This window comes from Eptatretus burgeri, chromosome 13 (genome assembly GCF_056783735.1).
Source record: "Eptatretus burgeri isolate ZD-2024b chromosome 13, Ebu_testis_v1, whole genome shotgun sequence".
NCBI lineage: Eukaryota > Metazoa > Chordata > Myxini > Myxiniformes > Myxinidae > Eptatretus > Eptatretus burgeri.
The window spans coordinates 83,881,349-83,898,848 of NC_140973.1; the positions used below are offsets into that span (position 1 = coordinate 83,881,349).

At 41.2% G+C, this 17,500-nt stretch overlaps 1 protein-coding gene across 2 annotated transcripts in view; it reads left to right on the forward strand.

Annotated features, from left to right (window-relative positions):
- LOC147014933 (neurobeachin-like) overlaps nt 1–17,500 on the forward strand; it is a 247,027-nt gene that overhangs the window by 182,519 nt on the left and 47,008 nt on the right. The gene's annotated exons all lie outside the window — the stretch shown is intronic.

Genomic DNA, 17,500 nt, shown 5'->3' on the forward strand with positions numbered 1-17,500 from the left:
CATGAAGGAATGTTTGGGCAGTAAAAAATTAACAAAAAAACCACGATAATCATTGTTGTGAAGGCCCAATCAAAAGCTATGACAAGACGATACACTTGTGTTGCGTATTTGATTGATATTGATCAATTTGCCAGTCCAATGCTCAGTACCATGTTGGCATTGATTAAATCAGACTAGTTTCTCGGACCTAAACAGTATAGTAATGCAGTCAGGAATTACATAGGTATGGTATGAACAAGTATATGAGAAGACAAGTTAAATTCACATGAATAACTCAGCCACGTAATTCTGAGATTGCAACATACACACAATGAAGATTAGGAAACCTTCAACTATCAACTCTTAACTGTTTTGGAGCCATGAACCTGTGTGTCACACCAGTATTTGCTGCAAAGTGCCTGGCGAATTGTTTTCTTTCAGTTACTGAAGATTTATTTGACTGACAGGTACGAAGTGATTCAAACAGAACAAAGTATGAGATGGTGAGGATGAAAATGTGATCAATTAAAGCAGTTCGATAGATGACCTTTCCCCAATTCCTCATCCACACTTTTAATATCAAAATCTGTTAACACTAATAACTTCATTTTTTTTTCATCATAAAGCAACCATGGAGCCCACACTATCCCTACCAGATTTGGTGGCAATTACTCAAGCTATGACAAAGATCTCTCCCCTCCCCACAAACACCACCCCTCCACCCTCCACAATACAAAGGGGGCCCCATTATGTCTGCCAAGTTTGGTGGCCCCACAATGCTTCATGGCCCTACAAAGATGCACAAGATATAAGGGAACAGACAGACAGACAAACAGAAAAATTGAATGTGACAATAAGGGCAGCTTTGCTTGATGCGAAACTGATTAGCAAACGTGTCAGACATGTACCAATACCGATCAGTATCAAATCACAGGTTAGGACGAGATCTACAGTGTGACTAGGAACATGGATGAGACGGTATCTATTGCTGTGGATTGAAAATACCCACCAGTTGAAGAAATGTCTTTGAAAGTGGAGCATGGAGATCAACAACATCAATCTAATAATCTCTTAGAAGCAATTTCTCTCCAGAATAGATGAGCAGATTTCATGAAATTTGACAAGTCATCAATAATTGAAGTAGAGAGTGCAGGGTTTTGAAATAAAAATTTGTGGGACAAAGTCTAGCTTATGGAAAATTGAAGTGACAGGGTAGAAGGTAATGCATTGAGTTTGGGGCATTAGGACAACAAGTGGATGTAACAAAGCGATAAAGGAAGAGGATGAGGAGGAGGGAGAATAGGGGAAAAGTATTGTTACTTTCCGGGGCTCGCTATGAGGGGAAGCACTTGAATTTCTCCCAAACACCTGCTTCTGAGGCCACCGGCCACAGATAACTCCGCAGTCCATTGGGCTGTAGTTCTTACACAGCCGTAGCTGCTTGACTTAAGGCCCGGTCACACCTTGACGTTTTAGCCAACGTATGCCGATTTTTGAATTTTTTTTCTAAAACGCTGGCAAACGTTGAATACGTTATGGGTAAGTTTTGATAACATTAAGAGCACGCTGGCATACGTCGTAGTACGTTGCCATAAGTCGTTGTACGTTGGCTTTAAACGTTGTACTTTTCGGTTGTCCTCAAATTTTTTCATGCTTGAAATTTCACGACGTATGCCGGCGTATGACTCAGACGTTCCGCTACGCTGGCCACAAGTTGTAGGCACGGTCTGCGATCGTTGACAGACGTCAACACATGCTACTTGTAAGTTAATCATAAGTTGAGACACGCCGATATAATGTTTAGCGTACCCGAAACTTATTTCTAACCTATGATTAACATGTTGTTGGCACGTTACGCGATCGTTGACACACATCGACAGACGTTACTTTTAAGTTACTCATAGGCTGAAAGACGTCGGTATAATGGATCGTCCTTGCGTCAGCGTCCACGGCCATGGCCAGGACACTTATTTGCAGCATTCTTCAAACTTTTCTTCGGCATGACGAGGATGTTCACACTTCGATGTCTCGCTTGGCTATGATTCCAATTGTCTATCGGCAGCGTCTATTTAAAATAGTCGAGTTTGAGCGTTTTAACACGTTCAGAAGAAACGCTTCAAATTTCCAAACCCCAGCGTCAAAAAAAAAAAAAAAAACAACAAAGGCGAGTGACAGCAATTTAAATCGTTCATTGTAAACAATGAAACTAGCTGAGTGGTACCATTTCAAAGTCGTTGAGTGTAAAAAAAATCCAATTGTTGAGCGCAAGCGTCTACTTTCAATAGTGGAGATGCAGCCATTTAAATCGTTGAGTGGCAGCCTATGAACCTACCCGTGGACACGCGGACGCAAGGACGATCCATCATAACCCACACCCTCCCCCTCACACCCACCTACTACTGCCAACATGAACAAACTACTACTAATACTAATACTAATAGTAATACTGATACTGTTACTGCTGACATGGACTTCGACTCAAAAAGGACTCGAAAACACTGTTGGGTTCCCCTTTTATGAGCACCATTTTTATACACCAATTCCCAAAACCGCTGGGAACACGTCTTTATATGGCAGTTGTAAGCGAGAAACACATTCATTTTTTTTTTTTTTTTGTCGACCGGAAGACGTCATTGGAATACGTCTACATACGTCGATGTGTGTTGGGACTACGTAAAGAATTGGTTCAAAGCACGTCAAACATAAGTTAGAAATAAGTTTCGCGTAAAAAAGACATTACCGCGACGTGTTTCGACTTATGAGTAGCTTATAAGTAGCCTTTGTGGAAGTGTGTAAGCGTCCACATATCGTGTGTAAAACTTATCCCCATCGCATGCGAACGTGTGTCATACGCCGAGTACGTCGTAAAATTTTGAACATGTTCAAAATTTCTTGACGTACTCTACTTACTACGACTTATGATAGCATATTTAGCGTTCTACTCACGTATACCAAACTTACCCATACCGTATTCGACGTGTCCCAACGTTTTAGACACACTTTTTGTTACGTCGGCATACGCTGGCAAGATCGCCAAGGTGTGACCGCGATTTTGACCCTTCCATTTCTACGGCAGTTATGATTCGAATCGTTGTGCGTCAGCTTTTTAATAGGCTACGTCACGACATCGTCGGCGATGCGTGCAACGCGCTATGCCTGAGTTAGACTATCGTTGGGCATCGGTTGTGTAGGCCGACAACAGGTTCAGCATTCGTTGGTATAAGTTATCTATAACACAACGAAACGTTCTGTGTAGTTACCAATTCGTTACACATAAGACCAAGTCGCTATGAATACGTCCGAATCTTTAAAAAAAAACATCAAAAGTTCAACGTAAGCCAGCGTTTTACATACATTTTAACACGTTGCCATCGCTGGCTAAAACGTCAAGGTGTGACCGCGCCTTTAGACTACCGGCCTAGCAGGGTTATGCTTTCATGTTTCCATGATTTTCTATTGTCCCAGCAACCTCACTGGAGACCATGCCCTCGATGCCGCACTTGGTGATCTTCTGCCGAGCGGAACGGATAGGTGCAGCACCGGCTCACAGAGCAAATCGGGTGGGGTACAACTTCCCGCCTAACTATACTTGTACACTGTGTCAGACCGATAAAGGAAAGAACAACCAACAATTATTTATTTACACACACAAGCAATAATTTAAAAGTGAGTATTTACAGGGGAATATACTGGGGAATGGGGGTGGGAGGATGGGGAAGATGGACAGTCGAGGGAAGATGCAGAGTGATGGGATATGCAGCTATATCTCTGAGGCATTCAGACCCTGTAGGCAAGTCCTCTCTGGCATCCCAGCTCTGTTTCTACCATGCAAAGTTCACAGGAGCACTGTTTCTGTGTGTTCTGTCCCCTCAAGCTGCTTAAGCTCTGCATCATACTCTGCACACACTCTGCACACACTCTGCACACACTCTGCCCATACTCTGCCCATCCCTCTGCCCTCACCGGACAAGCTTTTTGGACCAGGACAAGGACAAGCTCTGATGCAACTCCCACTGCACACTCTTGTTCTTTTCCTCCAACCAGGATATTGCTTTCTCTGATAAGGAAGAGGACTGGCTCCAAGCCCCTTTCTCCTCACAGGAACTCACATTTTCCACCACGCCTCTTGTGATCCTCTTCCTCATCGTTCCACATCTGATGTGGTGAAGGAGGAAATATTTAAAGGAGCGGGGGGGGGGAGACATAAAACTGGGGAAATACAAACTAACCTCAAGGCATGCCCCCCTCACCCCCAAACCCCTAGATGACGGGCAAAGGTCTATCTACACAATGATTAAAGAAATAACTAATCCTAGGGTCTCCTGCATGTCCATGTATGCTCTTACCTTGGGGTACATTTCCAAAACCATAACAGAATATAAGCTTGTAAAAAAGGAGGGTTAATTAGGTTTAAAGAAGAGAGAAAAGATCAAAGGCGAGATATTGAGGAAGATCTCTGACATTGGTGTATTGCCAACTTGAAGCCCTGAAGGGAAGATTTTGATTGAATCGACTGATGAATGAGGTTCTGCAATTGGGAGAAGAGGGGAACAAGTAGTGAAGGTGAGCATTGAGCTTGGATTTTTGGGAGTTTCACAAGAAAGGGGATGCTGGGAGAACACGTCTGTGTGGTGGAAATTTACACAAAGCAGAAAACACTTTATAATCGAATACACAGACATGACAGAAGTAAATAGACACCAAGATTTTAAAAGAATTTATTTATTGAACATTTGAAGTACATTTTATCCATTTTTAATACATGTACTAGTATTTGGTAGACTTTTCCATTTGCTTATTTCAACGCTTTTACTCTTTCAGACATCGAACTAACAAGTTTGGAAATTTTCTATTGTGGGATTTCTGCCCAGGTTTCATGCAAAAGGTTTAGCAATTCTGCCCATGATGTTGGTTTCCTGGATTTTTTTCTGCACAGCTCGATCCAACATGGCCCAGAGGTGTTTAATGGGATTCATGTCAGGAGACTGACTTGGCCATGGAAGTCGCTTGATCCCATTTCTGTCCTGCCATTCTTTTGTCTTTTTTGCAGTGTGGCACGGAGCTCCATCTTCCATGAACAGTGTTGTTTTTAGATCCTCGTGGAGGATCTCTAAGTCTTACTCACGTTGTTGTTCTTCATCTTCTTCTTGTGGACTTTTTTGTTTCACAGCCTACAGTTTTCATCAAAACTTCATCGAAACTTGGCGTATATATGTAAAAATACCCTGCGCAGACTGTAACGATGTCCGATTTTGAAAATTCCTTCTAGAACAAAAGTTATGACGTCAAAATATCTCCGCTAATGGAAATCGCCTACAAAATTATCTCCGAAACTAGGCAAGCTGTTTGAATTTTGTTTGTGGGAATCAAGCTGGGCATTAGCACAGATAATTTATCGCAAACCTGGTACATCACAATGATGTCATATTCGTTTTTATAACATCATCATTAAGAGAACGAGGATCTTAGCTCATTTGAGCTTGTTGACCATCTGACCAGTGGAGAAGACAGGGAGATGTCCATCCTCAAGGATAGAAATGTGTGTCATAGTGTTGATGTCAATACACTCCACAAGCTCTGACCGACCAGTGCTCCAGATTGCTCCCCACACCATCACTGAAAAACCACCGTGTTTGACAGTTGGCTACAATCGGTTCAAAAAAATACTCTTGACTGGGAAGTCTCCAGACTCATTACGCACCCACTGTCAGAAAATTGAGCAAATTGGGACTCGTCTGAAAAAATGAGTTTGCCAAAACTCCAAGGGTCTGTTGGCCATCTCATCAGCACACTTCTTTCTCTTTTGAATGTTGGCTGGTCGAAGAAGAGGTTTTCTCCGAGCTGCTCTTCTATAGTAGCCGAGTTGATGAAGGTACCGCATGGCAGTTCTTGAGCTAACCTAGACCTCCTCTGCAACATCTGCTACCTTGCAACAGGGAGTTTTCTCAATGGACTGCTTGACAGCCCAGATACTCCTTTCTGAGGGCCTCGGTCGACCAGAATGGGAAGCTGTGGATTCCTTGCCTTCGTTGGTGAATTGCACAATTGACCGTAGAAAGTGAAATGCCAAGGTTCTGAGCTATCTGATGCTGGCTAACTCCACCTTCTGAATGGCCAATAATTCGTCCGCTTTGAAAATTGGAAAGTTTGTGTGCTCTCTGAGTTCGATACGTAGTTGATTGTTGTACAAGACCCAGGAACTCTTTTCTGCAAATAAATCGTCAAATATTAGTACTGAGTAAAACTGCGTTATATAGATGAAATGAAGAAATTTAAGGTGCCTATTTACTTGTCATGTCTGTAGATACAATTAGAGTAACAAGATAAAGCGGTGAAGGAATGCGTGCCTTGCTTCAAGGCATGCATGCACAGAGAAACTTTCATTTACATAAGCATGACCTCAGCAGGCTGGTGGAGCATCTGTTTAAATAGATAAGGTGGAGCTTAGCAACACAATGAGAAGTCATGAGCCTCGACAGCGTATACAAAAAATTGAAAAAAACAATAAAGAAAAAAAAGATAGTTTATTGTATAAACACACGTGTGGAGAGAAAGGCTTGTCTCAAGTGTACAAGCAGATCTTTGACTGAGACAGGATACATGGTCTTTTATATGATTGGAAATATGGATGGGTCAAAGCTTCAAAAGGTCCTGGTTAGTTAATACCAGACTACAAGAAAGTTCTGTTTAACAAAAGTCATTCAAAGCAAAGAGAAAAACAATTCTATACGTAATAAAACATGTGAGTAACAAGATGAAGCAGTGAAGGAATGCGTGCCTTGCTTCAGCGCATGCGTACACAGAGAAACTTTCATTTACGTAAGCACGACCTCAGCAGGCCGGTGGAGCATCTGTTTAAACAGGTAAGGTATTGCTTTGCAACATAATGAGAAGTCCATAGCTTCAGCAGGCTGATGAGACGCCTGTTTTACAATCGAAATAAGATATAACTTTGAAATACAATGAGAAGACAGAGTCAATGAGACTCGTGTGTATACACATTTTGCAGTACAATGAGAACGCAGACTTGATGAAACTCGTATTTATTCAAACTAACTTTGCAACACAATAAGTCAGAGATAATAAGACTCATGTTTATACAAACTAGGTAAGGCTTAAAGCTGTTGCCCGAACTCAAGGTTCAATGAGACAATTCTCCTTGCCAAAAGATTTAAAGATTATTTTATTAAATCGTCCTGGCATAATAAGTTTTACCTCTTATCGTTATTATTTTATTTTATTTTCCATACGTGCAACCTTGAAGGACCATTAAGGGAGGTGTAATGAAATAAAAAGAGTGAAGGAGAGGTAATTTATTTTTACTTTTAGAATGGCCACCAAACGTGTCTGCAACAAGAGAATGGCAGGTTTTGTGCTTCTGCTTTGTGGAAGATGCCAATGATATATTGAGAGCTTTGGATTTCATAGCATCAGAAAGACAGGTGTCAATATATTGGACACCAGCCTACAGGGGAGGGCATTACTCCATTGAACAACAGCCCAGGGCCTTGATAAAAGAAGAAAGGAGGGTTCTCCAGAGCATCAAAGATATATTTATGTAAAGAAGAACAGCACTGGGTCCAAGATAACGCTTTGGAGGCACTCTAGCCTATATTGGAAGAGGAGATTAGAGGATTTTATGAGTCGACAAAACCCATTGCCAAGGTACAGTTAATAGGCTAGCCAGAACTTTATTTATGTTCCAGGGTTTAAAAAAAAAAGAAAAAGTTTCACTGTTTAAGAAGTACTTAGTTTCAGGGGATAAGATTGTGATGGAGAGCAATAGGTTGGATACATGAGCTTTCAAGGTAAACACTGAGTTAAGACATTCAACCTTATCTTGAGCAGATTCAGTTGTGTGGGTAATTGAGGTGGGAGGGAGTTTGTGGAGTGGTGTGAGACATTTCTGGTTTGGTTGAGGTGACTGGAATGTAGGGGTTAACCACCTCGTGCCTGAACTCACTGAAAATCAGGTTCCATTTCTGAATCCAAAGCTGAGCTTCCAAGGTGGACGGATGATTGGTTAAAAGTATGAAGAAAAGCATAGCTGTGTAATAATGTGATGGCTTAATTTATGGGGGGGGGGGGGTTGTGTGGTTGTGAGGTTGTGAGGAGGGCAAGAAGAATGGAGGGAAGGTAAGATTGGATGAGAGTGAGAAAAGTTGAGAAAAAAAAATCATTTCAAATTGATAACGTAATAGTCAACTCTCTTCAGGACTGGTCTCCCATATTTACTGCCCCTGATGTTAATGCACCCCAGGAATTCCTCCACAGAAAACTGCTGTCTCTCACACACAAATTCATCTCATCTCATCTTCAATTATCCTACCCTTCTTCCCACCCATGGTACACTGAATCATGTGGTGAAGCAGTTGCTCTGAAACAAGAATCTGAACACAGACCGTTTCAGGACAGTAAAAAAAAAACCTGACTTCGCACTCCTCTCGCTGCCGGAAAGAACAGCCGCAATGTCGTGGAGCTCGCTTGATACGTGGTCTTTCATGTAGCAACGATTCATGGCTTCACAGAGTGAACTCACAAAAGCAATCAATATATAAATAAAGAAAGACCCACCTACATCTCTCACCTATGAATGGAGGGTACATGCTTTTGACGTTTGCATGTGGTACATGCTTGAGAGCCTCATTGGTATGCATTGCTGTCTCAGCTGTCGCTGATGATTTGCCAATAGGTTATGAAACCAGTCCAGTAGCCGAGAGGAGTGTATAGCATTGGGATTGTTGTGGGTGTACTGTGTATGAATGTCTTTATAGTTGTTGAGGAACTCTGGGAAGGGTTCGAAACAGTGCTTCGCACTTACCTTGCGTAAGTTTTCTTGGGTTGCTTTATGCAGCTACTTTGGCTAGAGGAGCATGGTAGGGGTCAATCATATATATATATATATATATATATATATATATATATATATATATATATATATATATATATCTATATATATATCTATATATATATATATATATATATATATATATATATATATATATATATATATATATCTATATATATATATATATATATATATACATGCATGCATGCATGCATACATACATATGTAGCATCAGCCACGGATTATGTCTCGCATGGAAAAACCACATAATCTGCAATGAACAACCGTCTGTCTGCCACCCAGACGATTGTCCCCGCGAATGCAAACCAATCAACCATGTGTCTTCTGGAGTTGTGGTCTTTCTCTGAGTGGTATCAATCTCATCTATATTTTGTTGGCCAGCTCTTCCTCTCGTTCATGCTGTTCTTCATCTTCCTTTTCTTCCTTTCTCTCATTCTGCCATTCTCCCTGCTCTTCCTGCACATCATTATCTGCCCCTCACTACACTTTATCGTCCTCTCCTTCGTTCTGTTGTTGGCCCTCTTCTTCTTGTCCATCACTCTCCACCTCTCTCCTCCTTAGTGCCCCCTCCCTCCCTGCTGGTGAAAGTGTTTCTCGGTCCATGTTGATGAGTCCAGTCTATTTCTCTCCCAGCAGTGGTTCCTTATCCCATTCCTCCATTACTTGTCATCCCCGCTGCTGGTTCTCCAATGCCTCACCATGTTCCAAGCACTGGTTTTGCAGCATAGCCTCTCTCCGTGTCCTCACAGTCAGATCCTCACTCTCCCTCTGTGCACCTCCCAGTGACCCTTCAACTTCCATTCTCCTCAAATCTTCTGCCGCTTTTCTCTGGCTTTGCCCGTTATCTCTTTTATTAGTTTTCTATCTAGTGACCTATGTGCTGTCGACACAATCCTGGCAAATTTATACAACGGGACTGTCTCTAATGCTGTTGTCAGTTTTGTTTTCCCCAGCTGTTCCACGAATCGTTTTTCCTACCTTTCATCCCCCAAAGGTGCCGAATAGACCCGGCATTGAAGGATAATTTATTTCTCCTTCTTGCTCCAATTTTCCTTCTTTATATTCTTCTGTGGAGCTTGATCTTTTATTTTCCCAAAAACAGGTAGCACTTCATCAGTCTTTTGACTGCATGCGGATTCCTATCTCTGTGTGAGACAGCCTTTTTCTTCATAAGAGGAGGTGCAGGCTATTTCTTTTTTCAGTGCGTATCCCTTCTGCTCGGATTCGCGAATGCACAGCCAAAGCATTTCCGTGCGGAGCCTGTGTTACAATATTTCATGTTTTATTTTCAACACACTTTTTTTTTCTCACGTCATCCTCCTCCCTCCCCCATCTCTTCCCGGCATCTCGGTACCATTTGTTTCCTTCGGGTATCATACCACTTTGGGATTACCACCTTTTTCTATGGATGGCTCATGAGAGCTTCAAGTTTCATCACCAGCCTTTCTGTGCAATCACATGCAGATCCTTACAATATGTCCTATACGGCCGATATGCAACCATTTGTGTGTGTGAGAGTGATGTGTGTTGAAACTCCTCGACAAGCCGTAGACTCTGTAGAAAATACAATCAAAACTATTCAAGAAATGGCACAAACGATTAAATGAAACAAGACCTCTGCTTCGATTTATGGAAGTTATTTGACAATTCTAAAGTGATAAATAAGTTGTGACAATGAAAAGTTAGTGATTGTGAGATGAAATTGAGATGGACAACAAAGGAGATTCCATCAGGCAGAAGCATGATTGCTTCTACAACACACAGCTGCCCTGCCTGGAATTGATGCACATCATCAGTCACGTGTCCATTGTGAAAATTGTGAATTGTTTTAATTTACAAAGACCCATCAAATTTAATCTCGAAGCCTTTATCTTTCTAAATTAATATTTCTCAAAAACAAATAAAATTGTATCACCTGCATAACCATTCATTTTGTAAAAGTATTGCTTCAGTTTATTAATAATTATTAATGTATCTATGTATATAGGGAGGGACTATTTCACCAAGATTCGGGAATAAACTTGTTCTGCTGGTTGGATCATTACTTGAGCGTGCCTCTGCTACTGATGCATTGCCTGCAAGACAGCAGGAATTTACAATTTGGCAAAAGTGTCAGCACTCATTGGTCTACTCTTTTCTAAAGGCATTGCTTTTTATGTTTATAAATTATCTCTTGCAGGCAGGAGAACCTGATAAACATCCCTTCCAAAAAATGGCACACTTCATGATTCAATACCAACTTGCCTGTGAAGCACCAAGATAGCAGTTGATATTTGGATCTTATTCAATTAGCACATTAAGTGGCATTAAACAGTTGCATAAATAAGCATGTTATCTCTCAGCTATACAAACCTAGGACTATATCCAGGGGTTCACACAATTTATTTTAAATTTCGTTCGCCAATGAGTTCCACCAGAAACGGGTTGGGACTCAAACAAACAAAAAAGTCAGGTTCGAGTGTGCTCGTCTACTTTCCCAAGCCCCACTCTGATTCTTCAAGTGCCTCTCGGCTTTGCATGCTCTCTTCGGACGTCCGCTCCAGACAAGGCACTCTCAAGCCACTCTTTTTCATTACAGACGCTCCTGAACCTCCTCTTCTTCCTCCTTGTTTGCTCGTTCTCCTTCGGTCTTTTTTATCTTATAAGTTATAAACGTACAATATAACTTGTAAATTATAATGTTATCATTTATAAACTTAATTTTAACATCACAGTTTGTCAGTGATCGGAATTATCATGGAGCAATCTTACCTACACCAGCTAAGAAAACCTCTTCCACCTCTTTGCTCATGTCTTGTCCTTTGATCTTTTTTTTTTTTTTTTAAATCTTATAAGTTATAATATAACTTGTAAATTATAATGTTATCATTTATAAACTTAATTTTGCGCACTTATATTTTGAAATCACAGTGCAGTACAGTATATCAGAATTATCATGGAACAATCTAATCGACACAAGCTGAGAAAACCTTCCATCAAAAGCCTCTGTTGTGCAAGTATGCTTTCGAGCTTTCAGAGTATCTTTGAAGTTCACATTTAGTATTTTTTTTTTACCGCACATGAGTACCTGAGTACCAGTTATGTGAACCCTATATCATCATAATCTTACACAATGTCCCATAAATTGGAATCACCAACTCCTACAGCACATGGGGTTAACATAACCAAGCCTGACATTCATGTTGACTTGGGCAGTCTTTTCGAATTTTCTCAGGGTTCTGGTACACGATGGCCTCATATTTTCAAGGACACCATGACATCTTTCAGCAGACTGGACTAACATCAGCAAATATCAGCAGACTGGACAGCCAGCCAAGCGCCCCCTATCAAGTGCACTGAACTGATTGATGTCCTGGCTCTGAACACTAGAATTACAGTTTATAGTCAGGTCGGGAATGAAACCCAAAATAGACAGCTGAAAGGTGAGTATGTAGAGCCAGTGATTATCTATGATTGATGGATGGAATTCACAAAATCGGTGTTTTTAACCAGAAAACTGAATCTGACACGGGGAAAAAAAACACGGAATAGAGTAAATCACAGAAATAAGTCAAGATTAGATTGAATCTATACAGTAAGAGAGATCATTGTGTGCGTGCGTGCGTGCGTGCGTGCATGTTTTACCAGTTTTCTCAGAGATGGTCAAGCAGATCTTCGTCAATCTTTCAGAGGTTCATCCAGTGAGTGCCAGGAGTGTTTTAGGCAAAATAAAATTGAAAAACAAAGCATTTGTCCACAGCCTAATGGAGTACTGATCTCCCCTCTGGGCTGGTGCTCCTGCCTCACACCGAGCTTGGCTATACGCTGTGGAAACCAAGGCATTTAGGATCATTGGTATCTCCCGCGATGAGGCTGAGTCTTTGGGTCTCTCACTCTCACCGCAGGCAGGTCAGTGGTCTTTCTGTCTTCCACCGTCTCCTCTCCAGCCCCCCCCTCTCCTGCTCTGTCTACTAGCTGTCCTGCTCATATTTCTGCAGGGCGCTCAAGGTCCGCCAGCAACCCCCTTCTGGTAAAACTACCAAAATCAAGAATCACTGCTCACCTTCATTCTTTCATTCCTCTTTTTTCCCCAGCTTTGGAACAAACTCCCACACACTCTTCAATCCATTCTTCCCTCCCAGTCTTCAATATAGCTGTTCACCACCATCTCTTATCTTCCCCCATCCTAAATTATGATCTTTTCTACCCCCGTTAATTCACTCCAAACCCACCTCCTTCAAATTCCCTGCTTTCCTTCCTGAAAGTTCCTGTAATGTCCATCTTGTTTACGCCGTGTACCCCGCCCCCATCCCTCTCCCTTCCACAGATCTCTTCATGTGTCTATTCCCCACTGTTTTGTACTTCCCTCTCCCGTCCCTCTTCTTTCCTGCCCCCCCTTGTTATACGTTCTGTGTGTTCACTCTTATACGAGCCTTGACATTGTGTATATATATGTATATATATATATATATATATATATATATATATATTTTTTTTTTACAAAAACAGAACCGCACCGGGAAATAATGGGTACCTCTGCTCGTAAATAAATAAAATATTCACTCCATTGTCTGTTTTTGTGTATGCGATTCTCCACAGATTTAATTCTCTCAGCGTAATTACGAAAAGTAGTAAAAAAACTAAAAACAGAAAAAGGAAATTTGATCAACAAGGAATGCACTTTTCACTTCTATACCCAGAGCACGAGCATGGCCAATGCTCTGCTCACGTCACTCGTAGGTGCTTCGCACGAGCGTCAGTGTGCATGCATCTCGATTGCTGGCATGAAGTACCGAATAAAATTCTATCTAACAATCTCTGGAGAGCTCAATCAAAGTGAAATTTCATTTGAAAGTGGGAAAAATTCCAATTTTCCTCATGTCTCCGCATGTAAAATCCACCAAGCCCAGGTGGTGGACTTTGCCATCAGGTTGACACAAAAGCTGGAAATAATAAAATGAGAATTAAATTATTAATGTTGGGTGTTATTTATATGGAAACTGGATCTGCCCCCCTTGATGTGAACTCCCCTCCCCCCCCCCATCCCAAGCCACTCCTGGAACCAGCAGGTTTTTATAGTTCACATAAACACACCATTGGGGTGGAGGGGGCAGAAGGGGGGGGGGCAGGTGATGTCGATTATTTTTGATGATATCTATTTCAACGACATTTCACCATAAAAAATCGTTTCGCCCGAGTTGCACACATGTCTAGGTGATGATCAACATTTTACTTTCACCGTCGATTGTAATTTCACGGAGTATTTTCAACAACGTAGGATGATGTTGACATCACATGGGTGATTATGACCACCAAGCGTGCAACAATATCTATTTGTTCAACTTAATCGATTTTACCAAAATGCATTTATTTACATCCAGTGGTAAGATGCTTTTGCATTAAAGCCATTTTTATGTAATTATCCAATCGATTGCTTTTGCAAGATTTTCTTTTCTTAATAAGATTTGTCCAACTGCTATTGTCAATGTTTTTTGTTCATGTGAGTTATAAATATTGTGCAAATCAAAATACCAATGCTCTGACTGATATGAGAATGTTTTTAAGGCATTGTCCTCCCTTTATTTCATATTATATTAGGGCTAATTCTGGAAAAGTGGTTTCCGTTGGGTCGAACCTCATTTGAAAATGAAGATGTATCCCATCAACTCGTATTTCTGCTCAGCTTAAAGGCTAAGGACCTGAGGTCCTTGTCAAACTCATGATCTGAATCTTTCGTCATGGACAGGTATACGAGTTGGTGTTTTCATTTTTGAATGGAGCTTTAATTTCAAATGAAAAATGAAAGAACAGCCTTTTAGTCAAAAATAATGCATTCATATTGACATGGTTTTCACATCATTATCATTATCACATTTATTAGCCCCCATTGGACTGAATCCGAACGGGGGCTGATGGATTTGGTCTCGATTTTTGTATCTGTGCGTGTGTGCGTGCGTGTGTGCATCCGCAAACATATCTCGGACATGCATAGACCGATTTTATTCATATTTGCCAAAAGGACACCACATGATGGTATACATAAGCACGTCATTCATTTTCAACATCAGATCCAAGATGGCCGACTGACGGCCATTTAAGTTGTAAAAAACCCGATGTCGAACACGTCCTCAACCATTTCTCAGACATGCATTTACCAATCTTGTTCAAACTTGACACACAGATAAGGAATGATAGCTTACTTAAGCACAGAATATTTTTTTGAGATCATATCCAAGATGTCTGACTGTCGGCCATTTTAGTTGAAAAAAACCCGTTGTCGAACACGTCCTTAACCATTTCTCAGACATGCATTTACCGATGTTGTTAAAAGTTGACACACAGATCACGAATGATGGCTTACATCTGCAGGTCATTTTTTTTTTTTTGAGATCAGATTGAAGATGGCCTGGTGGCCATTTTATTTAAAATTAGCACAAGCACAGTAGATGATGATATACACTTCCATACAACTTTACTTTGCACTCTGATCAAAGATGGCCGACTGGTAGATTGGCGGCCATTGTAGTTGTAAAAAACCCGATGTTGAACACATCCTGAACCATTTCTCAGACATGCATTTACCGATGATGTTCAAACTTGGCACACAGATCACAAATGATGGCTTCCATCTGCATGTCATTTTTTTTTATTTTTTTAGATCAGATCCAAGATGGCTGACTGGTGTCCATTTTGTTACTTAAGTGTGTCCCCAACTATTTCACAGCTGTGCATGCTCCGATTTTGTTCAAACTTGGCGCAAGCACAGTATATGATGGCATACACTTCCATCTAACTTTACTTTGTGCTCTGATCAAAGATGGCCGACTGGTATTCTGGTGGCCTTTTTTAGTTGTACATAAAGATGGGCTAGCCCTTTAACTCCATACAGCAAAATCATAAAAACAACGGGGGGATATGACATTTCGTGTCTTTTTTACTTGTTTTCAAAAGACTGTGTTTTCATTGTTTTTTCACATCTTCCACTGACTTGTATGTTTTGATCTCTCATATATTAGGCAAACCAGACTTGGTAGTGTAATGATTAGAGCGTCCGCTCCAAATCTGGGAAGTTGTTTGGTTTCATCCTGACGGATGTTCAAAGTGGTCTTTTTCAATGCACTGCATTCAGTATTACTTTACCGTTCCCCAGGGTCGCCAAAATGAGCCCAAATCGACGGCAATCACACAGGGAAAGCAGATGGCTGAAAGATGCTTTCTTGCCTTCTAATGGATTTATTACCCTCGCCAGAGGAGAGGGTATTGCATTTGGATCTGTTTGTTGGCAATTTTTTTTCCTTTGCTAAGTATTGTATATTGGTCTGTCGCGTTTGTCTGTTTCTGTCTGTCTCTCTGTCTATTTGTGTGTTTGTCACATGATTTTTGGCCACAGTTTTCAAGCAATCATTCTGAAAATTTTTGTGTATATAGATGACTGGCCAAGGACAGCAATGTTTAATTTTGGTGAAGATTCGAACCTGGATCCAAAAATTTTCAAGTGATTCTTCACCATTAATAGGGCCAAACACAAAATATTGTTGCAGGCCGGGGATCGGTTGCGAGCACGACTGCTAGGTGGAGCAGTAGGGTCGACTCTGCCGAACACCTGGAATCTAGATCGTACCTTTCGGAAAACTCCAGAAGGTATGGGTCCCTTACAGGACCGTGAATCGTCAATAATTCCACCACGTGGGACAGGGTTATTTGCCAAACTTCAAAATACCTAGAGACCCACGTGGTGAGCTGCAGAGTATTCACATCCTCGACGGCACTCGTATGGGATGAGCCGTATGCGTGCTCGATCCGTGCGTGACCCGAGCGGATTGTCACCGAGCTTCCGCCGGTCCCAAATGCACACAACTATGGCATCAATGGCCTTCTTTAATTCCCCCAACACGCACCGTGTTAAACCAATGAAGAAAACACAAAAACGAGCTGATATATTTAACACATGGGTATTTATTTACAATAGGTGGGGAAGGAACACATAAGAGCAGAATTATCCGACTATAAAGAAATGCAATGTACAAAGAGCAAGCACTTAACGATTTCAACTGACAGACGGGCCCACAGACAGACACACACACAGATACCCAGAAGGACATGGACCTGCCCGCCTCGTGATATCGCCAGATCTGGATTCGAGAATTATTTCTTTTTTAACTGATTCTTCGCCATTGAGAAATGGGTCTAAAAAAGATATTGCATGATATCTCAAAAAGTTGTTGATGGATTCGGATGAAACTTGGTGGAAATGTTGGGTGTATGGCAAGGACTAATTGCTTCGATTTTGGTGAAGATCCAGTACGGATCCAGATTCGAGAATTTTTAAAGTGATTCTTCACCATTGAGATATCGGGCCAAAAATGATATGTAGCACAATATCTCAAAAGGTTATGGACGAGTGGTGACAAAACTAGGTGGTTGAGTTGGTTATGTGACAATAATAAGCCAATTCGATTTTGGTTAAGGTTTGGATTCAGATCCGAGTGATTACTCATGGAGACTGTTTAATGATAGTTATGACGTCATGGCTCACGAGGTGTGGCAGCCATGTTGGGAAAAAGGAAAAACTTTGGACCTCTGTATCTCTAAAACCACCCAATGGAAAAAATTGAAATTTGGCACATGACAAGTACTCCTCATGGAAAATAAGTGTGCTTTTTGTACGATGTC